Source organism: Schistocerca americana, chromosome 7 (genome assembly GCF_021461395.2).
Source record: "Schistocerca americana isolate TAMUIC-IGC-003095 chromosome 7, iqSchAmer2.1, whole genome shotgun sequence".
Taxonomy (NCBI): Eukaryota; Metazoa; Arthropoda; class Insecta; order Orthoptera; family Acrididae; genus Schistocerca; species Schistocerca americana.
This window is the reverse complement of record NC_060125.1, coordinates 553,396,791-553,415,383: the sequence shown is the minus strand read 5'-3', so window position 1 is coordinate 553,415,383 and position 18,593 is coordinate 553,396,791. Positions and strand designations below refer to the sequence as shown.

General features: G+C 44.9%; 1 protein-coding gene across 3 annotated transcripts in view; it reads left to right on the top strand.

Moving 5' to 3' along the window:
* The window catches only part of LOC124621799 (zinc transporter 1), a 338,684-nt gene that overhangs the window by 179,145 nt on the left and 140,946 nt on the right, over positions 1-18,593 (top strand). Inside the window, exon 1 of one of the 3 annotated variants that reach the window (XM_047147235.1) lies at positions 10,003-10,029. The exons of the other annotated variants lie outside the window; for them this stretch is intronic. The gene's annotated coding sequence lies outside the window, so the exon portion shown is untranslated. Of the gene's footprint in view, positions 1-10,002; positions 10,030-18,593 lie in introns of those variants that run through there. 3 annotated transcript variants of the gene reach the window in all.

Sequence of the window (18,593 nt, the reverse complement as noted above, 5' to 3'; positions counted from 1 at the left end):
CGCGTCTCTGCGGGCTTGTTTGTGAGCATTTTAAAGGGATAGTGTTTTGTCTGCAAGAAACTCGTGGTACAATTTTTTCTTCTTGCGTATGGCATCCTTAACCTCGTCGCTTCAAAGCCACGTCTCTTTGCTTATCCTTCCTCGTAGTGGTTTCGTTGTTCCGAGAACAGCAAGCGCCTTCGCGAACAGAGATCTTCAGTTTAGTCCAGCTGTCTTCGACAATGGTAATTAGCGACACCATAATTTCTGTCGTAAAGTCAGCCTGCTCCTGCTTGTAGCGCCACCATTTGATTCTTGGTGGTCCGTTTCTGGCAGAGTACCCAAATCTTGATGGTTTTATTCTAAGCTTACAGATGACTGGGGGGGGGGGGGGGGGGGGGTTGCATTGCAACAGTTTCATATGGAACAACTTTATGTCTAACACTTCTCTGAAGTTTCGACGTCTTACTAGGATATAGCCAATTTGAGTTGCATTTGATTCATTATAGCACTTGATTAGGTGAGTTTCACGTTTTTTGGACCAAGTCATGAACTTCTCTATAACTGTGGATTCGCTGGCCGTCATCGTTCTTCCCTCCATATCCGTGTCCGCCACGGGCCTCGCGATCCTCTTTTCTTTGCGACGATGAGGTGGTCTTCTGCTGGGACTCCAGCAGTCTTTTCGTCAAGTAGTGCTAAAAGGCATCTTTAGTTTCTGCAATCACGCCTTTGTGTAGGGAATAGTCACTGAAGAAGTGTCCTTGTCTGCATTGTAGACAATTTTCATAAGGTGATCATCGTAAGGATGCACCTCAGAGACAGAACCATCGAATTTCACTGAGGTGGCAGTGCCAAAGTCGTTGGTTGTTCCGCGGTTTCTGTCGTATATCAGTTTGTAGCCACAACCATAAGATGACTTTTGCCCACCCCACCTTGTTTCTTGAACTGCACGGCTGTCGATATGCCTCTTTCCGAGCCTCTTAGCTATTTCGCTGCACCGCCCAGTCATAGTCCCGGCGTTCAGTGATACGAGACAGAATGGGTGGGGGCTCGCTTGTTTAGCCTTCGCCGTCCTTGGGACGGTAACCCTTGCATACTTGCCACGCTCACTGGGCCCTGCCAATGCGCGTCGCTTTTGGGGGACGTCCCAGCAGTGGCACTGAATCCTTGGTACAGCGTTTCCGTAAGGATGTGACTGTGGTTTTGCGGCAAATGGTTTTAGAAGCCGCTGCCAGCAGTGAGTCAGGCCGCTCCTGACATGGAGAACAGGCGGCTTCCGTAGCAGCTCTTCTGAAGAACAGACGCTACTTTTTTCACACAGTCAGTCACACAAGCAGTTAAACAAATTAGCAATAATTAAAGTCGCAACAATAGCAATAAATACAGTACTGTTCCCATAATGCACAATTTTAACTACTAGATAATTTCACAGCCTGTAAGACGCTGACACCTTTAGACCTCAGTCGTAACTACTTGCATCTAGCTGCTAGACTCGAGCGCTCCTGTCGTGCGAGACACGACTCGTACACAGGGTGACAACTACTGAACTGTGTGAAATAAAATCGCCATACCTTCCGAACGGTTTGCGTTAACACGTTCAAACTTTGCAGTTGGCTGCGGAACTTGTGGGAATCAGTATGCGCTGTATGGTTTGGTCTAGCGACGGAGACCAATTTCATTTGGATGTGTTCGTCAATAACCAAAATTGGCACATCTGGGGGACTGAGAATCCGCATTTCGCTATCGAGAAGTCTCTTCACCCTCAATGGGTGACTGTGTGGTGAGCAATGTCCACTGACGGAATAATCGGTGCGATATTGTTCGATGGCACGGTGAATACCGAACAGTACGAGAAGGTTTTGAAAGATGATTTCATCCCCATTATCCAAAGTGACCCTGATGTGGTTCGTGCAAGATGGAGCTCATCGAAGCAGGAGCGTGATTAATATCCTGGCGGAGCAGTCGGGAGACCGCATTCTGACTCTGTGGTACCCAGAGGCCACTGGCATGGGTCTCGATTGACTGCCATATTCTCTGGATCTGACCAACTGCGACTTCTTTTTGTGGGGCTATATTAAAGACACGGTTTACAGCAATAACCTCAAAACCATTGCTGAGCTGAAATGGGTCATTCAGGAGGTCATAGACAGCATCTATATTCCGCCTGCGCCACATCATCGCCAATGATGGCAGGCATATCGAACATGTCATAACCTAAATCCGAATATCTGTAGTGACGTTTACATGTTGAATAAATTGTGTGCACGCCGTAGTATGTAACTAATTTACGTTTATTTCATATAGTTCAAAAATTGTCACCCGCTACACATCAATGTTAATCCCACAGCAAACGCCAGGGTTTCTGTGCTGAGGAAACAAACCTTGTTGCACTCTCAGTTCAGGAAAGAACGCGCGTATAACAGGCAGAAGTTAGCGGTAACTCATGCGTCCGTAAGAAGTTCACTCCGCGAAGCATACAGCTTCCACCGTCATACCTTAGCGAAACATTTTTCCGAGAAGACGAGAAACTTCTAGTCGTACGTAATATTGAAACCTTCCCGTCTCCTCTACATCTTTTTCCTTGTTACGCAATAACCGTCTCCTCTATATCTCTTTTGTTACGCAACCTTCCCTTTTACAATAACCTATGTAACCTTCCCTTAGGATTTCTCTCTCTTGCTTAATAATAACAAATGAAATCTTCCCTTTGAATTTTATTCTCTTTCTCAATCTTCGCACACAAATTTAATTGCTGCTTTTTAAAAATGATTTTCGGATTATTTCGACGAAACATAGAATGTGTCGTCGTCTTGTGGCCCTCAGTCGCTATCTGCAACAACCCAAAACTGTTCCTTACCTTTTTTACTGTTACTGGATCGCCATCTGACTGCTACATCGGACTGCGACATGAATATACTTACTCTGTTTCACTATACTCTATTAGCTGCTGGTGGGCTTTCATAATAAGTGGCTGTATTTATTACCAAAGCTGACGTTATTCTTTAATAGCAAAGTTGACGTTATTCTTTAATTAATTTGACTGAAGTTACGTAATTCATAGTTAAACTTTTTCTTGACAACAATAAAATTTTGCAAAGTTTTACGTTGATGGTTTTTTGGATGGATTATAATTAGAAATGCAATATTGCTGGGAGAAGTTAATTATATTCTGAATGAAATGATTTTACAAACGTTCAAATGGGACTTACTTTTTACAATAATCTTACAACTAGCAATGCACAAACATACTCTGTACATCCGTTTATAATCTCTTGTAAATCATAGCTAGTGGCTGGCAGGCACACCGCTCCTCTCAACCTCTCGCTTCGGACCTGCTACCGACTCGCTTCACATCTAGCTTACTGCTAACTTCCTACGAACGCCAAAGTGCGGTCTCTCCTGCCAACAATGCTTTCTGGTGCAGATAATCTCTGCTACCATTACAAAATGTATCAATGCACGGTCTTTCCCGCTCTTTTCTTAAAATGTATCCATACGCGGTCTCTCCCGCCCTTTTTAAAATTATATCAATTTGCGGTCTCTCTTGTCAACAATACTTTGGTGCAGACATTCCCTGCTACCACAGTTATTTCCAACATGACAAGTATTAATTATTCCTAATTTATCCTATTAACAAAATATAAACATCTTTCATAAATTGTGGTTTGACAATAGAAATATACACGTCTTACAATATCAATAAGTGGAACGAACCCTTCCATCCAGTCACTTTTCAACCAGCATGGTGCAGCAATAGAAGGCAAAGGAAAACTGAAGTTCTAAATATCACGTTATGAAATCATTGAAGCAGGAAGAAAGTACAAACATAGCGTCGTTTGACTTTAGCACAGTGTGCCGCTTGGGTGACTTAGAAGTGGACATCCGTGGTATAAGGAAGCAAGTAAGATAGCTGAAAACAAAGAAGACGCCAGGTGACGATGGAATCTCAGTTCGGTTCTACGAAGAGTACTCCACATCATTGGCCTCCTTACTTAGCTTGCGTTTATCACGAATACCTCGCCCAGCGCAGTATCCCAAGCGGTTGAAAAAAGCGCAGGTGACTGCTGTGTACAAGAAGAGTAAATGAACGGACCCGTAAAACTACAGATCAATATCTTCAACATCGGTTTGTTGCAGAGTCCTTAAATGTATTCTCAGTTCGAATATAATAAATTTCCCTGAAAGGAGAAAAAGCTCCTGTACCCAATCAGCGCGGATTTACAAAACATCGCTCGTACAAAAGTTAGCTTTCCTTTTTCTCACACGATGTCCTACTAACCATGAATGCAGAACAACAGGCAGATTTCGCGTTCCTAGATTTCCGCCGCAAGGTGTTTGACTCGGTGGTCCCTTGCAGACCGTTGACGTAGGCCCGAACATACGGTTTATATTCTCAGATATGAGAATGGCTCGAAGACTTTTTAAGTGTAGGCAAAGGTATCACGAGTGCCCCAGGGAAGTGTGACAGGATCGTTCACATTCTCTACAGACAAAAATGATCTGCCGGCCAGAGTGGGCAGCACTTTATGGCCGTTTGCTGACGATTCTGTGGTGTAACTGGAAGGTATCGTCGTTGAGTGTCTGTAGGAGTGCACGAGGTGACTTAGATAAAATTCCTATTTGGTGGATGAATGATGTCTTTCTCTAAATGTAGAAAAATGTAAACTGATGCAGATGAACAGGAAAAACCATCCCGCAGCGTTCGAAAACAGCACTCGTAAGGTACTCTGACACAGGCAGGTCGGTTAAGTATCTAGGCGTAACGTTGGAAAGCAACATAAAATGGAACGAGCACACCAGGTTGGTAGAAGGGAAGTCTTCGTTCTATTAGAAAAATTTCAGGAAAATGCAGCTCATCCGTAAAGCTGTCGGCGTGTAGAAAGCTAGTGCGACCGATGCTAGAGTACTGTTCGTGTTTCGGATCCCTACCAGGTCGGTTTGAAGGAATGCCTCGAAGCAGTTAAAGAGGCGGGCTGCTAGCTTTGCTACCGGTAGATCTGAACAACACGTAAGTGTTGCGGAGAAGCTTCGCGAACTCAAATCGGAATCCTTTGATGGAAGACGACGGTCCTTCCGCGACGCACTACTGCGGAAATACAGAGAACCAGTATTTGAGGCCGACTGCAGAACGATTCTATTGCCGCCAACATACATTTTCCGAAAGTAAAATGCGAGAAATTAGGGTGTTACGGAGGTTTTTACACAGTCGTTTTCCCCTCGCTCTGTTCGCGAGTCAAACATGAAAGGAAATGACTATAGTAGGAGTCGACGATGGCGGTCGAGTTTAGGCCTGTTCTGCGCACCTACGTCACGTATTCTCCGACGTTCAATGAGCGTTCAGCAGTGTTCTGGGCGCTCTGTGTGGCGGTAAGTGATAAATTCTGCACAAGCAAGCGAGAGACATAATTTGCAGGATACACGCTTACTTCAAGCAGAAACCAAGTGCATGCGCGTCCCGTATCGGTCGCTCGGAATCGTCAACAATGCAGTCCCCGTCTGTACCTCAACATGCGCGGACCGCCATCGTTCGTGGACCGGACTATAGCAGAGGGTACCTTCGGCTGTCAGCCGCAAGGTGGCTTGCGGAGTAGATTTGAAGAGCGCGCGAATTGCAGCCAGCAGCCTGCTCCCATAGTGGTAGCTGTAGTGTGTCTAACAGTTAGTGGCTTCACTTAGATATAAAATACCTGCTGACACTTGTGCACGCTCTTTGTTGCCGATTTGACGCCTTTATGGACGCTGGAAGAGGTGTGACTCTGTATTACCGTGATGACTCCTGCGGATGACGATTTTTTGGTCGTGTGCCTTGTGCCGCGTCCACAAGGACCCTGACCCCAGCTGAGCTGAGCTGACCTCACCTGAGCCGGCACAGTTTGCGCCGCTGTAGCGTATCGGCCGCCACGCCCGCCTGCCTCCGTGTTGTTTGCGTCGGTGTCTCGCGTTGTGTCCGGTGACCTCCAGCCGGCTGCGCGCAGCCCACCCACCCACTGGTACTCCATACTTCGTGGAGGAAATGGCGCACGTTTAGCCCTCGAGGACCAGTCGTTTCTGCCTGAATTTTAATTTTTTTTTAAAGTGCACTTGTCTTCAGCATGAAACCATCAATGCTATTGTGAAACAAACACCTAGTGTTACACTGACGTATTTCACTTCCAGCGTACAAAGCAACAGTCAGCGCGAGGATTGTGCTACGTGGCTGTACGATACGGTGTAGTGTTTCTTTTTTTATTTTTGGATAGTGCCCGTATTGAGGAGATCAGTGACAGTCAAAGTCAATATAAAGCTGAGTTTGTTCAAATGGTTCAAATGGCTCTGAGCACTATGGGACTTAACTTCTGAGATCATCAGTTCCCTAGAACTTAGAACTACTTAAACCTAACTAACCTAAGGACAGCACACACATCCATGCCCGAGGCAGGATTCGAACCTGCGACCGTAGCGGTCGCGCGGCTCCAGACTGTAGCGCCTAGAACCGCTCGGCTACTTCGGCCGGCTGCTGAGTTTGTACCATGACTGGGGCAGTAAGTAGTTTTAAAACAAAAGTCATTAAATTTTATGCCCAGTTTTGCTTTTTATTTAGGACTATAATTTTAGGCTTTATAAGTACATGGAAGTTTCGAGATGTCAGATTGTGTCTACGGAACACATGAATTGGCTTTTAAATATTCCACATGAAATGGTCGGTGGTTGAAAACTGTGTGTCCTTGTGGTATTCGCTGCTTGCTCTGGTGATAAAGATTATTATCGTGGAAAGTTTTAAAATTATGTTCGAGAAAGAATCTATCAACTCACAACAATTGATTGTATACTTTTTGCGAATTTGTTCTTGTATTCGTTGCTTGCTGGTTTTCCTTTGCGAAAAAATGTAGTTTATATTTTCTCATATTGTTGGGACTCAGAGGGTTTAACAGCAGCCGGCTTAGTTAAAACTCGTGAAGGTACTTTTTTTACTTTATTTATTTATTTATTTATTTATTGAACCTGGCAAGATTAGGGCCATCAGGCCCTCTCTTACATCTAACCAGGCATTCTACTTATTTTACATTCATGTGTTTTCGTAGGCATGTTAAATTACATCTAGTACAGAAAGTGAAATAAACAATTACAAAGGCACACTTGGAAAAAATACATATAGACTTTATATTCGTAGATGATAAGTACTGTTATAATTAGACATTATGAAAGAGAGAGATTGTAGATAGGAGTGCTAGCAGCAGGGAGTATGAGGGAGACTGATGGTGAAGGGAGGAGAAGAATAGAGACATGGTGAAACATAGTTAAGGAAATATAAAGGAAAAGAAGATTGCGTGGCTAATAGAGATAGATGATGAAGAGAAAGGAGCAAGATAGGAGACACTAGCTTTGCTATTTGACAGAGGGAGACTGCCCCCTGCCATGTAATGTATTGCTTGCTCTGGTCCAGATGAAAGGTACGAGGTGTGTACGTCGTAATGGTTCCCTCGGCTGTGTCGCTGGACGTTTGATCGAAGTATCCAAAGTGGTTATTTCTTTCCGTGCAGGTTTCGTTCTCGCCTATTGGATTCCCATGCGTGTCGTTAACCTCAACCCACCAAAATCTAATTTCCGAATTAAATAAACGGAATTCATTAACTCTTCTTCTGAGTGAGATACGTATTCCCTGAGACGCATTCACTCGTTGTCAGTATGTCCAACAGCACTGTAGCGTTCGTATTACAGAAACGCGTCTTGGAAAGCATCCTGCTGCCACCAAGTTCGTCCCATGACTCATGAGTCAAGACCAAAAAGACCTTCACCTCGCAATATGTAAAGAGCTTCTGGATCGCGCAAATGAGAACAAGATGATCCTTAAGAGCATCATAACTGGTGATGAAAAGTGTGTCTACGGTTATGATGTTCAGACCAAGGTTCAATGGGTCGGGGAAAGTTCTCCAAGACAAAAAAAAAAAGCTCGTCAGGTCAAACGTCAGAGCCATGCCGATAGTTTTCTTTCACTTTGAAGGATTAGTTCATCCTGAGTTCGTGCCACAGAGACAAACTGTTCATAGATGGTACTATCGGGATGCGTTGCGACGCCTGTGAGAAAATGTGAGAAAGAAACTGCCTGAAATGTGGCGGGACAATTCGTGGATCTTGCATCACGATAACGTACCAGCGCATTCATCCCCGCTGATGCGTGCACAAAACACGAAACCGTTGTGTGCCTCATCCTCCGTTCTCTGCAGACCTCGTCCCTGCGGACTTCCCTTATTGCCAGAGTTGAAAACCCCGTTGAAATGACGAAGATTTACAGCGATAGGCGAGATAAAAGAAAGTTCTCATAGGGTGAGTGCTTCGCGCGATCCAGCATGAGGCGTAATAAGACTGCTTCCGGGAGTGGAAATCGCATTGGGAGCGGTGTGTCAATTGTGGAGGAGAGTGTTTCGAAGGAGACCATTCGCTATAAGTAAAATGTAAGCGTAGAAAAATTTTGTGGACAAAGTTCCGGAATTTTTTTTTGAACAGAACTCGTATACCCTTTTGTCAGTTTACTGCGATGCGTATAGTTCTACTATTTACACTGAAGAAACTGGCACACCCGTCTAATATCGTGTAGGTTCCCCGCGAGCAAGCAGAGGTGACGCAACACGACGTGGCATGGACTCGACTAATGTCTGAAATAGTGCTGGATGCAATTGACACAATGAATCCTGCAGAACTGTCCTTACGTACGTGGGGGTGGAGATCTCTTCTGAGCAGTATGTTGCAAGGCACCCCAGATCTGCTCAATAATGTTCATGTCTGGGGAGTTTGGTGGCCAGTGGAAGCGCTTAAACTCAGAAGAATTCCCTTAGCATTACCTGATTAAATTCGACCACATGCCATTACCCTTGTTTTACTTTTGGTGATGCTCATCTTATAACCTCTTTTTCAGTATATCCATTCTTCTCAAATGCTCTTCAAAATAGTTCAAATGGCTCTAAGTACTATGGTACTTAACATCTGAGGTCATCAGTCCCCTAAACTTAAAACTTCTTAAACCTAACTAACCTAAGGACATCACACACATCCATGCCCGAGGCAGGATTCGAATCTGCGACCGTAGCGGCAGCGTGGTTCCGGACTGAAGCGCCCAGAACCGCTCGGCCACCACGGCCGGCCTCAAATGTTCTTCCAAGCCCTTTGCTGTCTGACAAAATTATAGTGCTGTCTGCAAATTACAATAATTTCATTTCTTCTCACTCAATTTTAATTCCTTTTCGTAAACTTCTCGCAACTTACCTTTATTGCTTACTCACCGAGCGAGCCGGCCGGGTGGCAGAGATGTTATAGGCGCTACAGTCTGGAACCGCGCGACCGCCACGGTCGCAGGTTCGAATCCTGCCTCGGGCATGGATGTGTGTGATGTCCATACGTTAGTTAGGGACTGATGACCTCAGATGTTAAGTTCCATAGTGCTCAGAGCCATTTGAAGCGTTTTCACCGAGCGAGGTGGCGCAGTGGTTAGCACGATGGACTCGGATTCGGGAGGACGACGGTTCAAGCCCGCGTTCAGGCATCCTGATTTAGGTTTTCCGTTATTCGCCGAATTCGCTTCAGGCAAATGCCAAGATGATTGCTTTGAAAGGGCACGGCAGAGTTCCTTACCCATCCTTCCCTAATGCTATGGACCGATGACCTCTCTGTTTGCTCCCCTTCCCCATATCAACCAAACAACCTATTTCTTGCTCAATGTACAAGATGAACAGCATTCCGGATAGTTTAAGTACCTTCTCAACTACTGTCTTTCATTTTCGACTACTTGATTGTTACACACACACACACACACACACACACACACACACACACACACACTCAAACACACCTTTTCCTTTCGCTCGTATTTCGGACGCTGGAGTAGGTGGCAGGTGCAGGCATAAGCAGACACGCACAGTAGGTCTAAAATTTAGGTGTAGAGGGAGGACGCGTCACCGATCCGCCACTAGGGATAATCCGCAGGTGCAACAGACGGCAGTAATCCCGGGACCCGAGGCTCTTGTGTGCCAGTCAGTCGGACCAGGCAGCCCGGCCGAAGCGACGCCACTTCGACAGGTCAGCTAACGCTCATTCCCTGTTGCTTTTTCTTATTTTCAATTGCCGCCAGGCGATTAGTCTAGCCTATTCATTACATCTTCTTGCAGTACTGAATCGTCTTTTACAAACAACGATTCTTTCTTTCTTTCCATTGGTCTTATAGGTGGTTTCATGCGATCCTCCAAGATTTCCCCTGCTATGCCAGCCTCATCTTACAGTAGCACATCAACATCCCGAATTATTTGTTGTGTGTGCTAAAATCACAATCGTCCCCTACGATTTCTCTTCTCTACAGGTCCACCTACTGTCGTGCAAGTTATTGCCTGATGACTCCACACATGTCGTGTCATCGTGTCCTTCCTAGGCCTCTGCCTAATATTATTAGACTTGTTTGTATTACTCACGGGTCGAAACCCGCGCAGTCGTTTACTAAACACGATGTCTCGACAGTGTTCCCTGCCGTCATCTTAAAGTGATACCCTACAGTTCCAGACTTTGTAGATTTACGGGTAAGATGTCGAAATATCGTCTATCGTAAACTACTACACCCAGCTGGACACCCGAGAGCACCACAAGCTGTTTATTCGCCTGGGACGTCTTTCTTGCGTGTGCTACTCTGCTTCTCAGTACCTTCTTGTTTCGTCTGCCACGTTTTATTTTGCTCCCAGCGTAGCAGGATTTCATCATTTCATCTACGATGTAATCCCCAGTTTTGATGTTGAGTTTATCGGAAATCACATTTCCTATACTCCTCATTACTTTCGTCTTTGGTTTACTCTCAATCCATAGCTCAATAGACAGGTCACTCCGTTCAACAGGTCCGCTAATTCTTCACTTTCACAGAGGATAGAAATATAAGCAGCAGTTCTAATCACTGATGTATTTTCACCCTGAATCTTAATTCCACTTCTGAGCCTCTCTTTTATTTTCATCATCTTCCTCTATGCGGCAGTCGAACAACAGAGGCAAAGGTCTGCATCCCTGCCGTAAGCCTTCCTCGCGCGGGATCAGCCAACTCACGTTACACAGAGCCGACGGCACACGGGGCATGCGCTCTCACCGCTCTCCAGCGGCAGTTATCGGCTTTAAACCCCTTTACGAGGTCTTAATGCAGACCACACAGTTTCTCTGCTGTATTAACTGTTAGCGATTGTCGAAGAAGATTCTGTACTTGACATTGGCTTGAAAAGTGAATTGTTGGTAGAGGTACACTATAGAATGCTGTACAACGATCTGAGAGATATACTAGTAACAGTTTTTCGCTAGCTCAATCGAAGTTTTATCCATTTTTCGGTTTAAAATGAATGTGATTAAGGTATAGTTGTAATGTCAGCATGCAAATGCATAATTTCCATTTCCCGCTATTGCATCGGCTTCCCACACTGTCAAAAAATGTACTTCATCACATAAATTTCAAGTTGGAGATTCGTTTCGTAATTACATTCTAATGAAAGAGGATATTTTTTTTGAAGTTGTTGATTCCTCATTGAGGAGATTTACTGGCAAGCTACGAACGTGTGCCAGTCAGTAAACCCAGAGATGGGTACATATTTTACAGAAAGTTTCATAATAGCACTGACTTCCAGTGTGTAGCTCGTGTTTAACATAAGACACAGACTGACGGTCACGTCAAGATGTCTAGTTGCTGGGGCAACATTCCAGTCGTTGACCTTGGCAACAATAAATGCGGCAGATACATTATTTATGATAAATAACATCGACTGTTACAAGCAATACTTTTATTAAATGAATCAGAAGTACTCAGTCTTTCACAAAATAAAAGGTTAAAAAATAATGTGGAAGGAAGTGAATGCGAACCTGCTACTTTTCTTTTCACAGTTCATGAGCTCTCGACGTTATGACAACAAATGTATCTCCGTATAACGTACAGATTGTCTAAACAATGTATCTAAAAGTGTCATTATTTAATATTTACTTTGTAAACTGTACCAACAGAACACGATTTTGATATTTCATCAATGTGCCGTAGCATTGAAACGGTACACTTTCGTAGAGCACGAATTATAACACTAGAAACATAAACTACACGAAATCTTTACCCAACGAAGTGTAGTTTCCTGTCACTTTATTACAACAAATCGTAGCTAAGACAACGCATTTTTAAGAGAGCTTCAACTTGTTGGTGCTTTGAAACGGTTTATATTCATACCACGTTCTCTACGGGAAAGTAAACCCAAGAAATACGATGTTACCGACATACGATATGGACGCTGCTTTGTCCTGCTTGTGACCAAGTCGCATCTCACTGGTCACGTTTCTCTGAACGAGACAAAAGACTGACGTGCCAGATTCTTTATTTCACGCCCCGCAGTGTACTTGAACGTGGAATTTCACGCTGTGACGTCACCAGTTCCTCGCCCACTCACGTTTTCATGTTTCCTGAGATCCACGAACGTTTTCATGTCTCGTGGGAGAACGGATTTAGGCTTCTGTGCTCCATTGTTATCGTCCCATCTTGGTTCCGGTACATATTGCAGATCACTCGTACTTCTTTACTGTGCATACCTATGTTTTCTGAGAGTTTCGGACATTTCGACTTGTACAACAAAGCACTGGCCAGCCCTGATGGTCGCAACCAACACTTGGTCACGTGGTACCAGCTTCCATTTCAGAGCAGCCTGCGTTTTAGCTCAGAGTGTACGCGTGGAACGGAAGATCACGGGAAATGTATTTGTAGACACGCGATACGGCTTGCTAGCAGTATCAGTCGGCATGAGCACACAGTCCCCACCAGTTTTGACGAGCTGCGGCACACTAATCGTAGTCACTTGAAAATAACTCGTGTGGAAGGGATTTCCATCATTACACGTCCGTTTTTGAAAATATCGTTGTCAAACGTCACGACGTGGAGTCAGTTTCGGATCAGGTAATTAGTTACAACTTTCGAAAACAAAAGAAAAAATTATTTATACGTGAGAAAACGACGACGAGAAGATGAGGGAAACTTTAGATTATATGGAACGCTGCCGACATCCATTGTTCCCATGCGCCATTCGCGAATGGAACAATGAAAAGGCAGTGAGGTTGATTGGTGTTAGTGGTACAGTGGTACCAGAAGTAACCTCCACTACACACCGTAAGAGATTTAAGAAGTACAGATGTAGATGTAACATAACGAGTAGCTATACCTCCCGGGTGATCAAAAAGTCAGTATAAATTTGAAAACTGAATAAATCATGGAATAATGTAGATAGAGAGGTACAAATTGACACACATGCCTGGAATGACATGGGGTTTTATTAGAACCAAAAAAATACAAAAGGTCAAAAAATGTCCGACAGATGGCGCTTCATCTGATCAGAATAGCAATAATTAGCATAAAGTAAGACAAAGCAAATATGACGTTCTTTACAGGAAATGCTCAATATGTTCACCATCATTCCTCAACAATAGCTGTAGTCGAGGAATAATGTTGTGAACAGCACTGTAAAGCATGTCCGGAGTTATGGTAAGCCATTGGCGTCGGATGTCGTCTTTCAGCATCCTTAGAGATGTCGGTCGATCACGATACACTTGTGACTTTAGGTAAACCCAAAGCCAATAATCGCACGGACTTAGGTCTGGGGACCTGGGAGGCCAAGCATGACGAAAGGGGCGGCTGAGCACACGATCATCACCAAACGACGCGCTCAAGAGACCTTTCACGCGTCTAGCAATATTGGGTGGAGCGCCATCCTGCATAAACATCGTATGTTCCAGCAGGAGTTTATCAGCCAGGTTGGGGATGATGTGATTCTGTAACATATCGAAGAAAAAAGGCCCGATAACGGTAGATGTGGTAAATTCAACCAATACCGTGACTTTCTCGTCGTGCAATGGAGTTTCCACGACACTTCTATGATTTTCGGAAGCCCAAATTCTGCAGTTGTGGGCGTTGACAGACCCTCGGAGCGTGAAATGACCTTCGTCGGTCCACAACACGTTGCTCAACCAATCGTCATCTTCCGCCATCTTTTGAAGCACCCACACCGCAAATGCCCTCCGCTTCACTAAATCGCCAGGTAACAGATCATGATGCCGATGGATTTTGTACGGATAGCATCGGAGGGTACGCCTCAGTGCCAACCAAACAGTAGTGTATGGAATGCCGGTGCGACGTGCGACTGCACGAGCGCTGACTTCCCCGTGTATACACGAACCCGCTACAGTCTCCATTTCTTCCTGAACTGTCTCAGCAGCATTACGCCTTGTGCTCAGTCGGCCACTACGAAGTCTATCGTCTAAACAACCCGTGGCTTCGAATTTCGAAATCATTATCGCCACAGCTGCATTTGTCAACGGACCTTTACCCGTTCGAATCCCCCCCTCCTATGGCGATAGGATCGTAACGCTGAACTAGCACATTCTCCATTCTGATAATACAGCTTCACTAAAAGCGCCTTTTCAGGTAACGTCAACATGCTGCGACTGCTGGCGCATCTGATTCTCTCTCTCTCATTACAGCTCCTTTTATACACTATTGTCTTGCGCAGTCACTGACGTTTTGCTGTCAAGCGCCATCTGTCGGACATTTTGTGAACTTTTGTTTTTTTTGTTCTAATAATACCCCATGTCATTCCAAGCATGTGTGTCAATTTTTACCCCTCTATCTACATAATTCCGTGGTTTATTAAGTTTTCAAAGTTATACTGACTTTTTGATCACCCAGTACATGCACTCTCCGAAAACCATATTATGGTGTGTAGCGGAGGTTATTTCGTAAACCTCCATTAACCCCCACTTTCCTATTTATATTCGCGAATATTACGTGGAAAGAACAAACATCGGTAACCATTCGTTCGAGCTACAAATTTCCTGATTTTTTTTCCCCCATTGTCATTTCGCAACATGAGAATTGCGCTCTCATTTAAATATATGGCGAAAGAGTCAGTCTACAGGAATAGTGAAACGAACCCATTCGTACAGGACCGTGTGCCACAAAGGGCGCAGATTCACCACGATATGGGGAAACTCAGAAGCGTCTATTTTCTATAGAGGCCTAAGCGCTGTAGTGTGCGAGTGAGACAGACGAGAACCTACGTCATAGGGAAACCCAGTAGAAGCCACTTTTTATCCAGGGAGACGTAGCAGTGTTAAATATGGCGGACGTAAGTTCGACCATAAAGGGAAACATGAAAACTACTTAATCCTGTAGTAATCCAGGGAATGAAGCCAAAGTAATTTTAATCTACCATCCTTCATAAATTTTGATGTTGATCCCAATAAAACTTGAATATTGATCATATCTATAATAATTTAGGATTTACTGATAAAGTGAAATTAACAAGTTTTGTAAAAAACATCTGGATGCTAAAATCTGAACGCTTTGGTCGATCTTAACGATCGACTTTTCATATAGAAGCGCATCGTTAAAATGACAGACGTTGTAAATATCACCTCTGTAACTTTATTTGTTTAAAAGATATACTAAATTTAAATTACCAGTATTTTGAGTTAAGCATCAGATCATTATTTCCTCCACACAAAATGATAGCATGACACCTGATTGAATCATTAAGTAATAGAATATTTATTGTAAAGCTTGGTGCATAATAGTCACTTTTGTTCTTTATTTACTTATCAGGAAGCACGTTGTTGCAAAGCTACTAGCCGTGGCATTCAAAGATAAAAAATAATTTGTATTGGTTTTATGTAAAAGAATTCAACGTTTATTATGTAATGGATACTATGGTTTCTTTATTTAGAACGTGCAAGTGGTCAAGTTTTGATTATTTAAATATGTTAAAATGTAAAAGAATGTAGAATACGCTGTAGCCAATCAGATGGACGGCTTCAGTAGAGGGAACTGCCCTAGTCAGTTGAGCGAAGATGTTCGGCGCGCGGGAAACGCGGCCGGGGGCGGGCAGAGGGACAGTGCTGGTGCAGATGCGATAGCGAACAGTTCGTCTGGTCTAGACGCGAAAGCAGACGGTCGGTCTTTAGACAGCTAGGAAGTGAAACGACTTAGAAAATTTCGCGTTGTGTGGTATCGCGGGACTTAGTTTCTGACCGGTGAGCAGCCGAGCGCCTGGTGTGAACTCTTAACTTTTCGTGTAAATGACGAGGTGGAGTATCGGACGTGTGTTTCGCGATGAGATTGTGAATGATCTGACTGTGTCAGATGGATATGCGCTCGAGTGTAATAGTAATTCTAAATACGACCACTTTCACTACTAGTTTCCTTTCTGAATAAACATTATTCTAACCAAATCACAACTATGTGGCCTATGTCATTTATGGGTCGTTAATTTAGTTCCCGATATTATTATCACTGTTATGTTACATTAACTTTGTTTGGTAGATATCGAAATAGACGACAGAGGGATAGAGAAACAATTAAAATCGCTCAAAAGACGAAAGGCCGCTCGACCTGATGGGATACCATTTCGATTTTACACAGAGTACGCGAAGGAACTTGCCCCCCTTCTTGCAGCGGTGTACCGTAGGTCTCTAGAAGAGCGTAGCGTTCCAAAGGATTGGAAAAGGGCACAGGTCATCCTCGTTTTCAAGAAGGGACGTCGAACAGATGTGCAGAACTATAGACCTATATCTCTGTCTATCAGTTGTAGAATTTTGGAACACGTATTATATTCGAGTATAATGACTTTTCTAGAGACTAGAAATCTACTCTGTAGGAATCAGCATGGGTTTCGAAAAGGACGGTCGTGTGAAACCCAGCTCGCGCTATTCGTCCACGAGACTCAGAGGTCCATAGACACGGGTTCACAGGTAGATGCCGTGTTTCTTGATTTCCGCAAGGCGTTCGATACAGTTCCCCACAGTCGTTTAATGAACAAAGTAAGAGCATATGGACTGTCAGACCAATTGTGTGATTGGATTGAAGAGTTCCTAGATAACAGAACGCAACATGTCATTCTCAATGGAGAGAAGTCTTCCGAAGTAAGACTGATTTCAGGTGTGCCGCAGGGGAGTGTTGTAGGACCGTTGCTATTCACAATATACATAAATGACCTTCTGGATGATATCGGAAGTTCACTGAGGCTTTTTGCGGATGGTGCTGTGGTATATCGAGAGGTTGTAACGATGGAAAATTGTACTGAAATGCAGGAGAATCTGCAGCGAACTGACGCATGGTGCAGGGAATGGCAATTGAATCTCAATGTAGACAAGTGTAATGTGCTGCGAATACATAGAAAGAAAGATCCCTTATCATTTACCCCCCTGCGGGTTCGGGGGTTAGAATAGGCCCGCGGTATTCCTGCCTGTCGTAAGAGGCGACTAAAAGGAGTCTCAAACGTTTCGGCCTTATGTGATGGCCCCCTCTCGGGTTTGACCTCCATCTATCTAAATTATTCCGAAGAGCGAGCCAATTGGGGAAGGGCACCTTACATGGTGCACTGTATCCTTCGTGCAATTAGACCTATAGCCGTCTTTCTCGTCGTTGCAATGGTGTCCCGCTCGTTTTCGATCTCTTGGGCGATTACCACGCTGCACTCTGCAGTGTTTCTTTTAACTGTGACGACGACCTTGGCCATTTTTGCACCTAAGATCCAGCACGGTAGCCAGTCCGTTGTGGTGGGGTCGCCATGTACCCTCTTGGTTGTAGCCCCCTGACAACACAGGGATCGCTCTACTGATGCCTGCGCCGTTCACTCCCCACGTATGCCAAGGAGTAGATGCCCATCTCCCTGGGGCATCAGGACTCCCGGCAATGGCCATCCTGCCAGGTGGCCTTTGCTGTGGCTGGGTGGCGCCCGTGGGGAGGGCCCTTGGTCGGAGTAGGTGGCATCAGGGCGAATGTCCCGCAATGAAGCGTGGTACATCATCTGTCGCTGGCGGCCAGCCGTCAGCAGTCTCTAAGCGTTCGAGAGCCCATTTTAAAGGTAACGTTTATGACCCCAAATCGTTCCCCTCCCTCGCCACACCATGGGAGGAACGACAGGCATTGCGTGACACTGAGACGTATTCGCCCAGATATCTTGTCTGTACCAGAGCTGATGGGGAATCTTTTCTATCCGTGAAGCCTCAGTTCTTTGTAGAGCATTTAGAGGACAAGTTCGGTGAGGTGGAGGGCTTGTCCAAGATGCGGTCTGGATCGGTGTTGATAAAAACGGCATCCTCTGCCCAGTCACGGAGGTTGCTCAATTGTGACAAGTTGGGGGATGTTTCCGTTAGCATCACGCCGCATAAGAGTCTGAACATGGTCCAGGGTATTATATTCCACCGGGATCTTCTTCTGCAGTCCGACGATGAATTACGCGCCAACCTCGAACGACGAGGTGTTCACTTCGTCCGGCGCGTCCATCGGGGTCCGAGGGATAATCAGGTCGCCACCGGTGCCTTCATCTTGGCCTTTGAGGGTGATGTCTTACCCGAAAAGGTTAAGGTGATGGTTTACCGTTGTGATGTGAAACCATATATCCCTCCTCCGATGCGGTGTTTTAAATGCTGGAAGTTCGGGCACATGTCATCTCGCTGTACTTCCAGCATGACGTGTCGGGATTGCGGACGTCCTTCGCATCCCGATACTCCATGTGCCCCGCCTCCTATCTGTGTTAACTGTGGAGAACACCATTCCCCCTGCTCGCCGGACTGTAGGATATTGCAGAAAGAACGGAAGA